Source organism: Amphiura filiformis, chromosome 1, assembly GCF_039555335.1.
Source record: "Amphiura filiformis chromosome 1, Afil_fr2py, whole genome shotgun sequence".
Classification (NCBI taxonomy): domain Eukaryota; kingdom Metazoa; phylum Echinodermata; class Ophiuroidea; order Amphilepidida; family Amphiuridae; genus Amphiura; species Amphiura filiformis.
The window spans coordinates 57,974,287-57,984,900 of NC_092628.1; positions in this window are offsets into that span (position 1 = coordinate 57,974,287).

A 10,614-nucleotide genomic window follows, 5' to 3' on the forward strand; every position below is an offset into this window, starting at 1 on the left:
AAAAGAGGCCCCTCATTGCGCCCTCTTTTTCTCCTATTTCTGAAAAGTTGATCAAATATATTTTGGTACGTATAGAAACCTTGAGTCGTTAGCTTTGATAAACAAAACAATTATATCAATCGGTCCTCATTGCATCAATTGCGTGCGTACCATCCTTGTGCCCCGGATACTTGCGAATGCGTTCAGTAATACGTTTGCGAAGATCTTGGATTTTGCCACAAAGGAAAAAAATCAGTGGTGTGAGGTCTGGTGATCGTGCAGGCCACTCCACAGCATGAGCCATCCCAACCACTCTGTTTGCTATCCGTGGACAGAGTGAAAAACGGGTGCTTTTATTCAAAAGAGCATATCTTCAAAAATTGTGAGCCGATTGAAATAATTGTTTTGGTTTATTAAAGCTAACGATCAAAGGTTTCTTTACATAGCAAAATATATTTAATCAACTTTTCAGAAATAGGAGAAAAAGAGGGCGCAATGAGGGGCCTCTTTTTTTTTTGGGGGGGGGAGACAAGAAAATACAAGAAAGTGACCTTCTGCTGAGCAAATGCAAATAATTAAAAGCAACAAAATTGATGCGAACGTGTGGAGAATTTTTGAATGTAATTTCATTCGATCATTCCGATTTTGATTAATAAAAAGTTTGGTATCATACTGCAGCTAACAAAATTCTCCAAACGTTCATACCAAGTTTGTTGATTTTAATCAGTGTGTTTAAAGTTGTGGCCATTTAAACTAGTGGGACTTATTATTTGATGTGTTTATTTTAATGAGAGAAATAATGATTAAAATAGTTTTATGAAGCTAATATTCAACAAATAATATAACAGTGAAATGGCAAACGTAGTCTTGTATTTATTGATCATTGTTATTACTCATTGAATGCAGCGAGAAGGGAAAATGAAATCTGAATCTGACAAATGAGTTGGTGAAGTCAAATGTAAGACATAAATAATTGATTAGAAACAGAATATTTGAGGAAACAGATAACAAAAATATAACATATGAACGCATTCCGCGGAACATAATACGATACATGTACATGTAATACTGCATCAATCTTTTGTTTCTGTTAATGAACAGTACCAAGCTGGAGACCGGCCATCAGTCCTTATGAAATATCTACAACACATATAGATTATTTTTGGAGTGAGATACGATGTGGCAGCAGACATGGTAACATTACAGGTTATGAATACTCTCTGACGTATCCACACTTTGGTCACCCTGTCAGTGAAGCAGTGTTCACACCAATGACGTTTTTTAACAGACCCGGTGTGCGTGTTACTGGTCTTAGTTGTGGAACACAGTATACATTTAACGTCGCATGGAAGCTCATGGAAGAACAACGCAGGAACAGGAGGAAGAGGCGCTGTAATCTCTTCTACCTCAATCGGTTAGTTTTTATCACATCTGGATCAAAATAATTTGGCAGTGTCAGCGAAGCAGTATGCACACTAATTTGTTTTCAAACATTATAATTTATTTGGTATTTGTTTTTACTGGTCTGGTCTCTGCTGTCACATTTGTGGAAGAGCAATACAGGAACTGGACGAAACGGACAAACGGTGAAAAAATAAGACAAGATTAAAATAGAAATGAAATGTACGAGGAAATACAGTGGCGAGACAAGAAAATACAAGAAAGTGACCTTCTGCTGAGCAAATGCAAATAATTAAAAGCAACAAAATTGATGCGAACGTGTGGAGAATTTTTGAATGTAATTTCATTCGATCATTCCGATTTTGATTGATAAAAAGTTTGGTATCATACTGCAGCTAACAAAATTCTCCAAACGTTCATACCAAGTTTGTTGATTTTAATCAGTGTGTTTAAAGTTGTGGCCATTTAAACTAGTGGGACTTATTATTTGATGTGTTTATTTTAATGAGAGAAATAATGATTAAAATAGTTTTATGAAGCTAATATTCAACAAATAATATATCAGTGAAATGGCAAACGTAGTCTTGTATTTATTGATCCTTGTTATTACTCATTGAATGCAGCGAGAAGGAAAATGAAATCTGAATCTGACAAATGAGTTGGTGAAGTCAAATGTAAGACATAAATAATTGATTAGAAACAGAATATTTGAGGAAACAGATAACAAAAATATAACATATGAACGCATTCCGCGGAACATAATACGATACATGTACATGTAATACTGCATCAATCTTTTGTTTCTGTTAATGAACAGTACCAAGCTGGAGACCGGCCATCAGTCCTTATGAAATATCTACAACACATATAGATTATTTTTGGAGTGAGATACGATGTGGCAGCAGACATGGTAACATTACAGGTTATGAATACTCTCTGACGTATCCACACTTTGGTCACCCTGTCAGTGAAGCAGTGTTCACACCAAGGACGTTTTTTAACAGACCCGGTGTGCGTGTTACTGGTCTTAGTTGTGGAACACAGTATACATTTAACGTCGCATGGAAGCTCATGGAAGAACAACGCAGGAACAGGAGGAAGAGGCGCTGTAATCTCTTCTACCTCAATCGGTTAGTTTTTATCACATCTGGATTAAAATAATTTGGCAGTGTCAGCGAAGCAGTATGCACACTAATTTGTTTTCAAACATTATAATTTATTTGGTATTTGTTTTTACTGGTCTGGTCTCTGCTGTCACATTTGTGGAAGAGCAATACAGGAACTGGACGAAACGGACAAACGGTGAAAAAATAAGACAAGATTAAAATAGAAATGAAATGTACGAGGAAATACAGTGGCGAGACAAGAAAATACAAGAAAGTGACCTTCTGCTGAGCAAATGCAAATAATTAAAAGCAACAAAATTGATGCGAACGTGTGGAGAATTTTTGAATGTAATTTCATTCGATCATTCCGATTTTGATTAATAAAAAGTTTGGTATCATACTGCAGCTAACAAAATTCTCCAAACGTTCATACCAAGTTTGTTGATTTTAATCAGTGTGTTTAAAGTTGTGGCCATTTAAACTAGTGGGACTTATTATTTGATGTGTTTATTTTAATGAGAGAAATGATTAAAATAGTTTTATGAAGCTAATATTCAACAAATAATATAACAGTGAAATGGCAAACGTAGTCTTGTATTTATTGATCCTTGTTATTACTCATTGAATGCAGCGAGAAGGGAAAATGAAATCTGAATCTGACAAATGAGTTGGTGAAGTCAAATGTAAGACATAAATAATTGATTAGAAACAGAATATTTGAGGAAACAGATAACAAAAAATATAACATATGAACGCATTCCGCGGAACATAATACGATACATGTACATGTAATACTGCATCAATCTTTTGTTTCTGTTAATGAACAGTACCAAGCTGGAGACCGGCCATCAGTCCTTATGAAATATCTACAACACATATAGATTATTTTTGGAGTGAGATACGATGTGGCAGCAGACATGGTAACATTACAGGTTATGAATACTCTCTGACGTATCCACACTTTGGTCACCCTGTCAGTGAAGCAGTGTTCACACCAATGACGTTTTTTAACAGACCCGGTGTGCGTGTTACTGGTCTTAGTTGTGGAACACAGTATACATTTAACGTCGCATGGAAGCTCATGGAAGAACAACGCAGGAACAGGAGGAAGAGGCGCTGTAATCTCTTCTACCTCAATCGGTTAGTTTTTATCACATCTGGATCAAAATAATTTGGCAGTGTCAGCGAAGCAGTATGCACACTAATTTGTTTTCAAACATTATAATTTATTTGGTATTTGTTTTTACTGGTCTGGTCTCTGCTGTCACATTTGTGGAAGAGCAATACAGGAACTGGACGAAACGGACAAACGGTGAAAAAATAAGACAAGATTAAAATAGAAATGAAATGTACGAGGAAATACAGTGGCGAGACAAGAAAATACAAGAAAGTGACCTTCTGCTGAGCAAATGCAAATAATTAAAAGCAACAAAATTGATGCGAACGTGTGGAGAATTTTTGAATGTAATTTCATTCGATCATTCCGATTTTGATTAATAGAAAGTGTGGTATCATACTGCAGCTAACAAAATTCTCCAAACGTTCATACCAAGTTTGTTGATTTTAATCAGTGTGTTTAAAGTTGTGGCCATTTAAACTAGTGGGACTTATTATTTGATGTGTTTATTTTAATGAGAGAAATAATGATTAAAATAGTTTTATGAAGCTAATATTCAACAAATAATATATCAGTGAAATGGCAAACGTAGTCTTGTATTTATTGATCCTTGTTATTACTCATTGAATGCAGCGAGAAGGGAAAATGAAATCTGAATCTGACAAATGAGTTGGTGAAGTCAAATGTAAGACATAAATAATTGATTAGAAACAGAATATTTGAGGAAACAGATAACAAAAATATAACATATGAACGCATTCCGCGGAACATAATACGATACATGTACATGTAATACTGCATCAATCTTTTGTTTCTGTTAATGAACAGTACCAAGCTGGAGACCGGCCATCAGTCCTTATGAAATATCTACAACACATATAGATTATTTTTGGAGTGAGATACGATGTGGCAGCAGACATGGTAACATTACAGGTTATGAATACTCTCTGACGTATCCACACTTTGGTCACCCTGTCAGTGAAGCAGTGTTCACACCAATGACGTTTTTTAACAGACCCGGTGTGCGTGTTACTGGTCTTAGTTGTGGAACACAGTATACATTTAACGTCGCATGGAAGCTCATGGAAGAACAACGCAGGAACAGGAGGAAGAGGCGCTGTAATCTCTTCTACCTCAATCGGTTAGTTTTTATCACATCTGGATCAAAATAATTTGGCTGTGTCAGCGAAGCAGTATGCACACTAATTTGTTTTCAAACATTATAATTTATTTGGTATTTGTTTTTACTGGTCTGGTCTCTGCTGTCACATTTGTGGAAGAGCAATACAGGAACTGGACGAAACGGACAAACGGTGAAAAAATAAGACAAGATTAAAATAGAAATGAAATGTACGAGGAAATACAGTGGCGTGTTTTAAAAAGCCAACATAGTCAATGTTCATTTTATTTCTAATTTGCCTTTCAGTTCCACCTGGCAGTGTTCAAAATATGCAAGCTTTCTTAACTTCAACACAAATTACTATAACCTGGATGGAGCCAGCTGAGAGAGGTTGTCCTGTTATAGACACGTATGAGGTGACGTGTGAAGGGAACACCAGACATGAAGATGAGTGTCAGGATCTCTTACCTACACATACCGTCATGGATACATCCAGTAGCCTGTCATATGTGTGTGATGTAGAACCATTTTATTCCTACAATATATTGGTGAAAGCTACAGGTGGTCCAGCTGTGGAATTATCTGAAACACAACATACCCCAGGATCAGGTACAGTTTACCATGTATGAGATGTGAGACATTAATTGGTCTATAGATACGGTAACAGACAAGTAATGGCAAATATTTAGTTCTGCCTTTCACAATTTTAATTTCTCATCTATTTCGTTTAGTGGGCGATGGCTTGTACTGGATATAGGCTTTACCAGGAAAGAAATTAATTCACTAGTTATTTTATGAGGTAATTAACTTCCTTTCATGTCATTAAAAAAACCGTAGATTCACTTCCAAGTTGTTAAAAAACTTATGCATGCTAAAGGTGAAAATGTGATAAAATTGTTTTAGAAAATAATATTCGATGCGTGTGTGTCATGCATCTTTTATTGATTTCAGCACCAAGTGCGCCACCTGGAAATGTCAGAATAACTGCCACCTCAGACACAACCCGCACCATCACATGGGATGAGATTCCTTGCTCTGACAGGAATGGACAGATTCTTGGGTATCGATATGAACTTACTTTACAGAGCGTAGTGATAGACAGCAAGGACGTAACAATGACATCTGTGACCATCACATTAGATACAGCAGACATGTACATCTTCAGTGTTGCAGGAAGAACAGATTCTGGTATAGGACCTTACACTCACAAAACCATTAACACTTTGGTAGGAACAACAAGTAAGTATATCAATCATGAATATCAATAAAAAGTTGTCTTAATGGTTTGTGAATTGTGATGCTATTTGTGAGATAGTCAGGAGCCAGGTTGTGAACAGTCTTGAAAACATACAGGAGAACTTTGAAAATGATGCGTTTGTTAACGGGCAACCAGTGAAGTGTGTCTAATAAGATTGAAGCTGAGTGGCGACGAGGGAGTTGGAAAATTATGCGAGCTGCTTTGTTTTGCAGACGTTGAAGGCGTGTGATGTCACCAGCCTTGCATCCAGCGAGCAGTGCATTGGCGTAGTCCAATTTGGACAAGATAAGGGCTCTCATTGCACAGCTGCAGGTATTTTGGTCAATGTAACGAAATAAAATAAAATTCAGAGACTTGCAAAGAGCAGTTACATGAGATGACATGGTCAATGAAGTGTCAAAGGAGACACCTAGGTTCCTGATGGATGAAGATGGAACAATTTCAGTGGCTCCAATGCACAACGTAGTGTCAGACAGACGAGTTAAGTTATGTGGTGATGCTGCAATGAAGAATTCGGTTTTTGAATTGTTCAGTTTGACATCATACGACAAATTCGATCGTGGGCGACCACAGCAAAGATTTTGACCAACTTCATCAAAAAATGGTTGAAATTTTGGTGAAAATCATAATCTTTTAATGATTTTGCTTTTACAAATATCGTTCATATCTTCCTAATAGAATGCAGGTTGTTGCTGTCCATGGCGTTACCTCGTACACTACTCCAGTCATTTCATGAGTACCGCAAGGCTCTGTCCTATGTCCCTTCTGTTCCTTATCTTTGCTTCTCTAATTTCTCACAGGACAGCCGGTCAATCACATTTCTGACCTGCCCGACTTCCAGAAAGATATTGATGTTATATCCACAACTGGTTCAGTTCCTATGATCATCTGTCTGCCAATGCCGGTAAGACAAAGGCCACAATGATCTCTGCCAAAAAGGAACCATATCCACAGATGCAACTCTTCATGAATAACCAATGAATTGAAAGAGTCAGCTCTGCAAAATTCCTCGGCATTTGGATTAGCCACAACCTCCACGTCGACAATTATGCAAGAAAGCTCTGAAAACAATTGGTCTTCTACAAATGTCTTTTCACAATCCTCTTTAAATCCGCTGTTCTCTCTATACCTGGCTCTTGTTCTTGCCAACACTAAAATATTTGGCTGCTTCATCACCCTATAAAGCAGACGCTGACCAGCGCTTTGCTTTCCGCAAGAATGGAAACTGTCTCACGAGGTTCTTTACTCAAAAATAGACCCCACTCCTCTCCAAAAGTCGTGATCTTCTCACACTGTATCATGTTTACAAGGTTGTCACCGACAATGTTGCTAAATGCCCAACCCTGTCCGCTTTCAACTCTGCTATCAGTGACCATGTGTTTTAGTCAGATCCTCTTTCATCTCATTTTATTGTCTTTTTTCCCTATTTGATGTATTTAGGGCACTTAGTGCTCAGGCACTATTAGGTTCTCGCCTGGTCTTTTGGCCGAATTAATACAAATAGATAAATAAATGGCTAATGTGAAATTTTAGTTGTTTTTTTGTTTTGTTTTTTGTTTTGTTTTTTTTTGCATGCGAAGTCATTTATAAGTCTGAATCTCGCCATTTGAGTCTTTCCATAGGATTCCCGTGAAAGGTTCATAGAAACTTGTGTATTGTGCATAAAAGCATAAATCATTACAATGTATATCATATTTGTATATCGGGCGCGTAGACTCAGAGTTACAAGGTATATAGTTGATTTTGGTGTTGTTGGAGATAATGGTATTTTGAAATTGTCATTTTTCAAACCTTAAAATGATACATAACTAATTTCTTAACAAAACAATAAAACGGCTATATTCCAAAAATACCAAAATGTCAGTAAGAACCTTGTTACTCTGAATTTACTGTTGTGTGTAATTTCTAAGTAACAATAATAAGTAAGTTTGCAATAAATTATTTCAGCTACGTCTACATTTCAAGATCGGACAACTGGTAGGTCTTTTTCTACTACAAAGACCAGTCCTAGAGGAACTTTAACCGTTGGAAGAGAGGAAATGGCCATCACTGCAACTATTGGTATGTATAATGCTTGCAAGTGATTTGTATTGCGAGTGGTAAAACTACTGAAGGGATGGGATCATGATGAGATCGACTGGATATTTATGGCTCACTATAAAAACAGGTTTAGGCTTCATGTTGTTGCAACAAAAGGAAAAGCCTATTCTGGTTAAGCGGCAATGGATGATTATGTGTGGGCGGGTGTAGGACTGTTACAGTAGGTGTGGGTTAGGGGTGCGCGGGGACGTGTGTGGAGTGTGTGTAGTTATCGCCTTCGGTGGTTGTAAATATCTGTACTCTTTTGAACAAATTGAAAGTGAATATTTTTTGTCAGACCCGGTCTTGCGAGAATGAAGGTAGGAATTAAGAAAGTTAAGGATATAGGGCCTACCTACCTTAAGGGGAAGCTGCACCAGGATTGTTGTGAAATAGGGGTATTTTTGTCTTTTTAGGCTTTTTCTAAATTAAAAATCTATAGAATTTGGGCCTTTATTTGCTTTTTATTTGATTCAAATCGGACATTTGGTTCAGAAGTTGCAAGTAATCAAAGGGAACAACGTAATGCGAAAAAGTCGCGAATTGAATTATGTCCTATACTAATATACGTAATGTATTTCCTATGTATTGTATTGTTTTCAAGGGGCGATATTTAAGGAATTTCTGGATAAAAATTAATTTCTGAATAATGTAATATGTTTATTGCATATAAAGAGTGCTAATAATTAGTATAAATGTTATTGTTGACAGAACCATGATTTTATAATATTTGATATGTATATTGCTGCCTAATTAACATATTAAGTGTTTCTAGACTTAAAATGTCATTTTCTGCCAGATGTCGTTTCGCGTCATTTTTTACCTTGTGCGTCACTTTTCTTGGTAATGGTGCATCTGTCTGAGCTTATATTTGGCAGGTATGTTGGACATACCTGTATCTAAAAATTTACAGAAGGAAATTTTGAAAAACATCTGGTAACCATGGAAACAACCCGTTTTCGTAAATTTTCCGCCTTAAAATGCGCAAATTTACCAATTTTAATGCACCGTAGCGTAACCATACAACCTTTTTTGAAAATTCCTCTGTAAATTTTTTTAATTAGACCTAAATTTGTCAAATAAAACAAATTTCAGAAAAAAATACCAAAGAACGACTGAGAAAAATGGCGCGCAACGACATCATGTGAAAATCCAATATGGCCGCCGTTACCATGGCAACCGTTATAATGATGATCATTTTTTTGGCTGGAATCGCGAAGTTTGATCAGCATACACATTCCCACCAATTTACAAGTGCACAGGTCAAATACTTTAGAAAATCACTTTTTTCAGTGCAGCTTCCCCTTAATGGCTACTGGTTTTGCAACCATGGATGCCTCGTTTCGAGGACGTATTCCACGTCCTAAGTATATTCCTTTTGCTGATTAAAATATCATAGGTAAGTGATTGTCGTAAAATTACACTACAAAGCTCATAACGCAGAACAATCCTTGTTAATAATGCAGGTATGGCTGCTCCGAAAGTGAACTCTCTTGGACAATGTTCAATCAACATGCCAGTTATTCTCACCCTTGCTGTGTTGCTTCTTGCTGCTGTAATTACAATTATTATCTTGGGTCTACTTTTGTATAGGTATGTTGACTATTTGAAATCGCAACTTTGGCTTGTTAAGTATGGTACCCCATACAAGTTATAGTGCTAAGTGATGCGCTGCCACTTAGCCTACTTTTCGTGAAATAACTTGTGAAGAAGATCACTCGGCTGTGTCCTGATTTCAATGGGTATAGTCGCAAGGCCTAACCCATATCTCTCATTTACTTGTATGCTTTATCAGCTTGATTTATAAGATGACCAAACCATTAATCAAGACCTTTTTTGAATTCCTCAGGAAATAGCATTAAAGGTTTTATTGTTTAACAAGTATAACATTAATCTTGAATTGATAAATTATTGGGGAATTCATACAAAAAAAGAACATGGGACCGGCTAAAATCTTTAATGTAAAAGTATGACACAAAGACCTAGTTCTTTTGACCACAATCTATTTTATATATCTACAAGTTTAACAGTATAAAGTATCTTTTTTAATCAAGCTTAAGGGTTGACGAGGTATTGTTGGTCGAAGCAATCTAAAAATTGATTTTTGTTATATAGATCAATATATTATTGAAAAGTAACACCTTGATGTTTTGCAAAAGTTCAGTCTACAAATCGTACACTTTGCAAACTTGCTTAATTTATTGTTGTTAATGAGTTATGTACGTTTTACAAAAGTGTTGTTGTTTCAACCCTCTTCACAACGTAACTCAAGAACCGCAGCACCTATAAAAGTATATCTGTGATATTTTAACTCTCCTACACGCTCGCTATGAATTGAGCAATGCAGTTTTTGCCAAAGCTCACAACCATTCGTAAGATGCTGTGAACTACCAAATCACAACAGTTTAAAATAATGAATAACCTTAAAATGTTAATCTCAAGTGAGGTGGATAAATTAGGGGCGAATTGAAATTCTCAAAAATAAAAACACTGAAATGGGGGCAGGCCTTATATATATAGTCTTTAATGTGAAAGTATGACACAAACATTCATC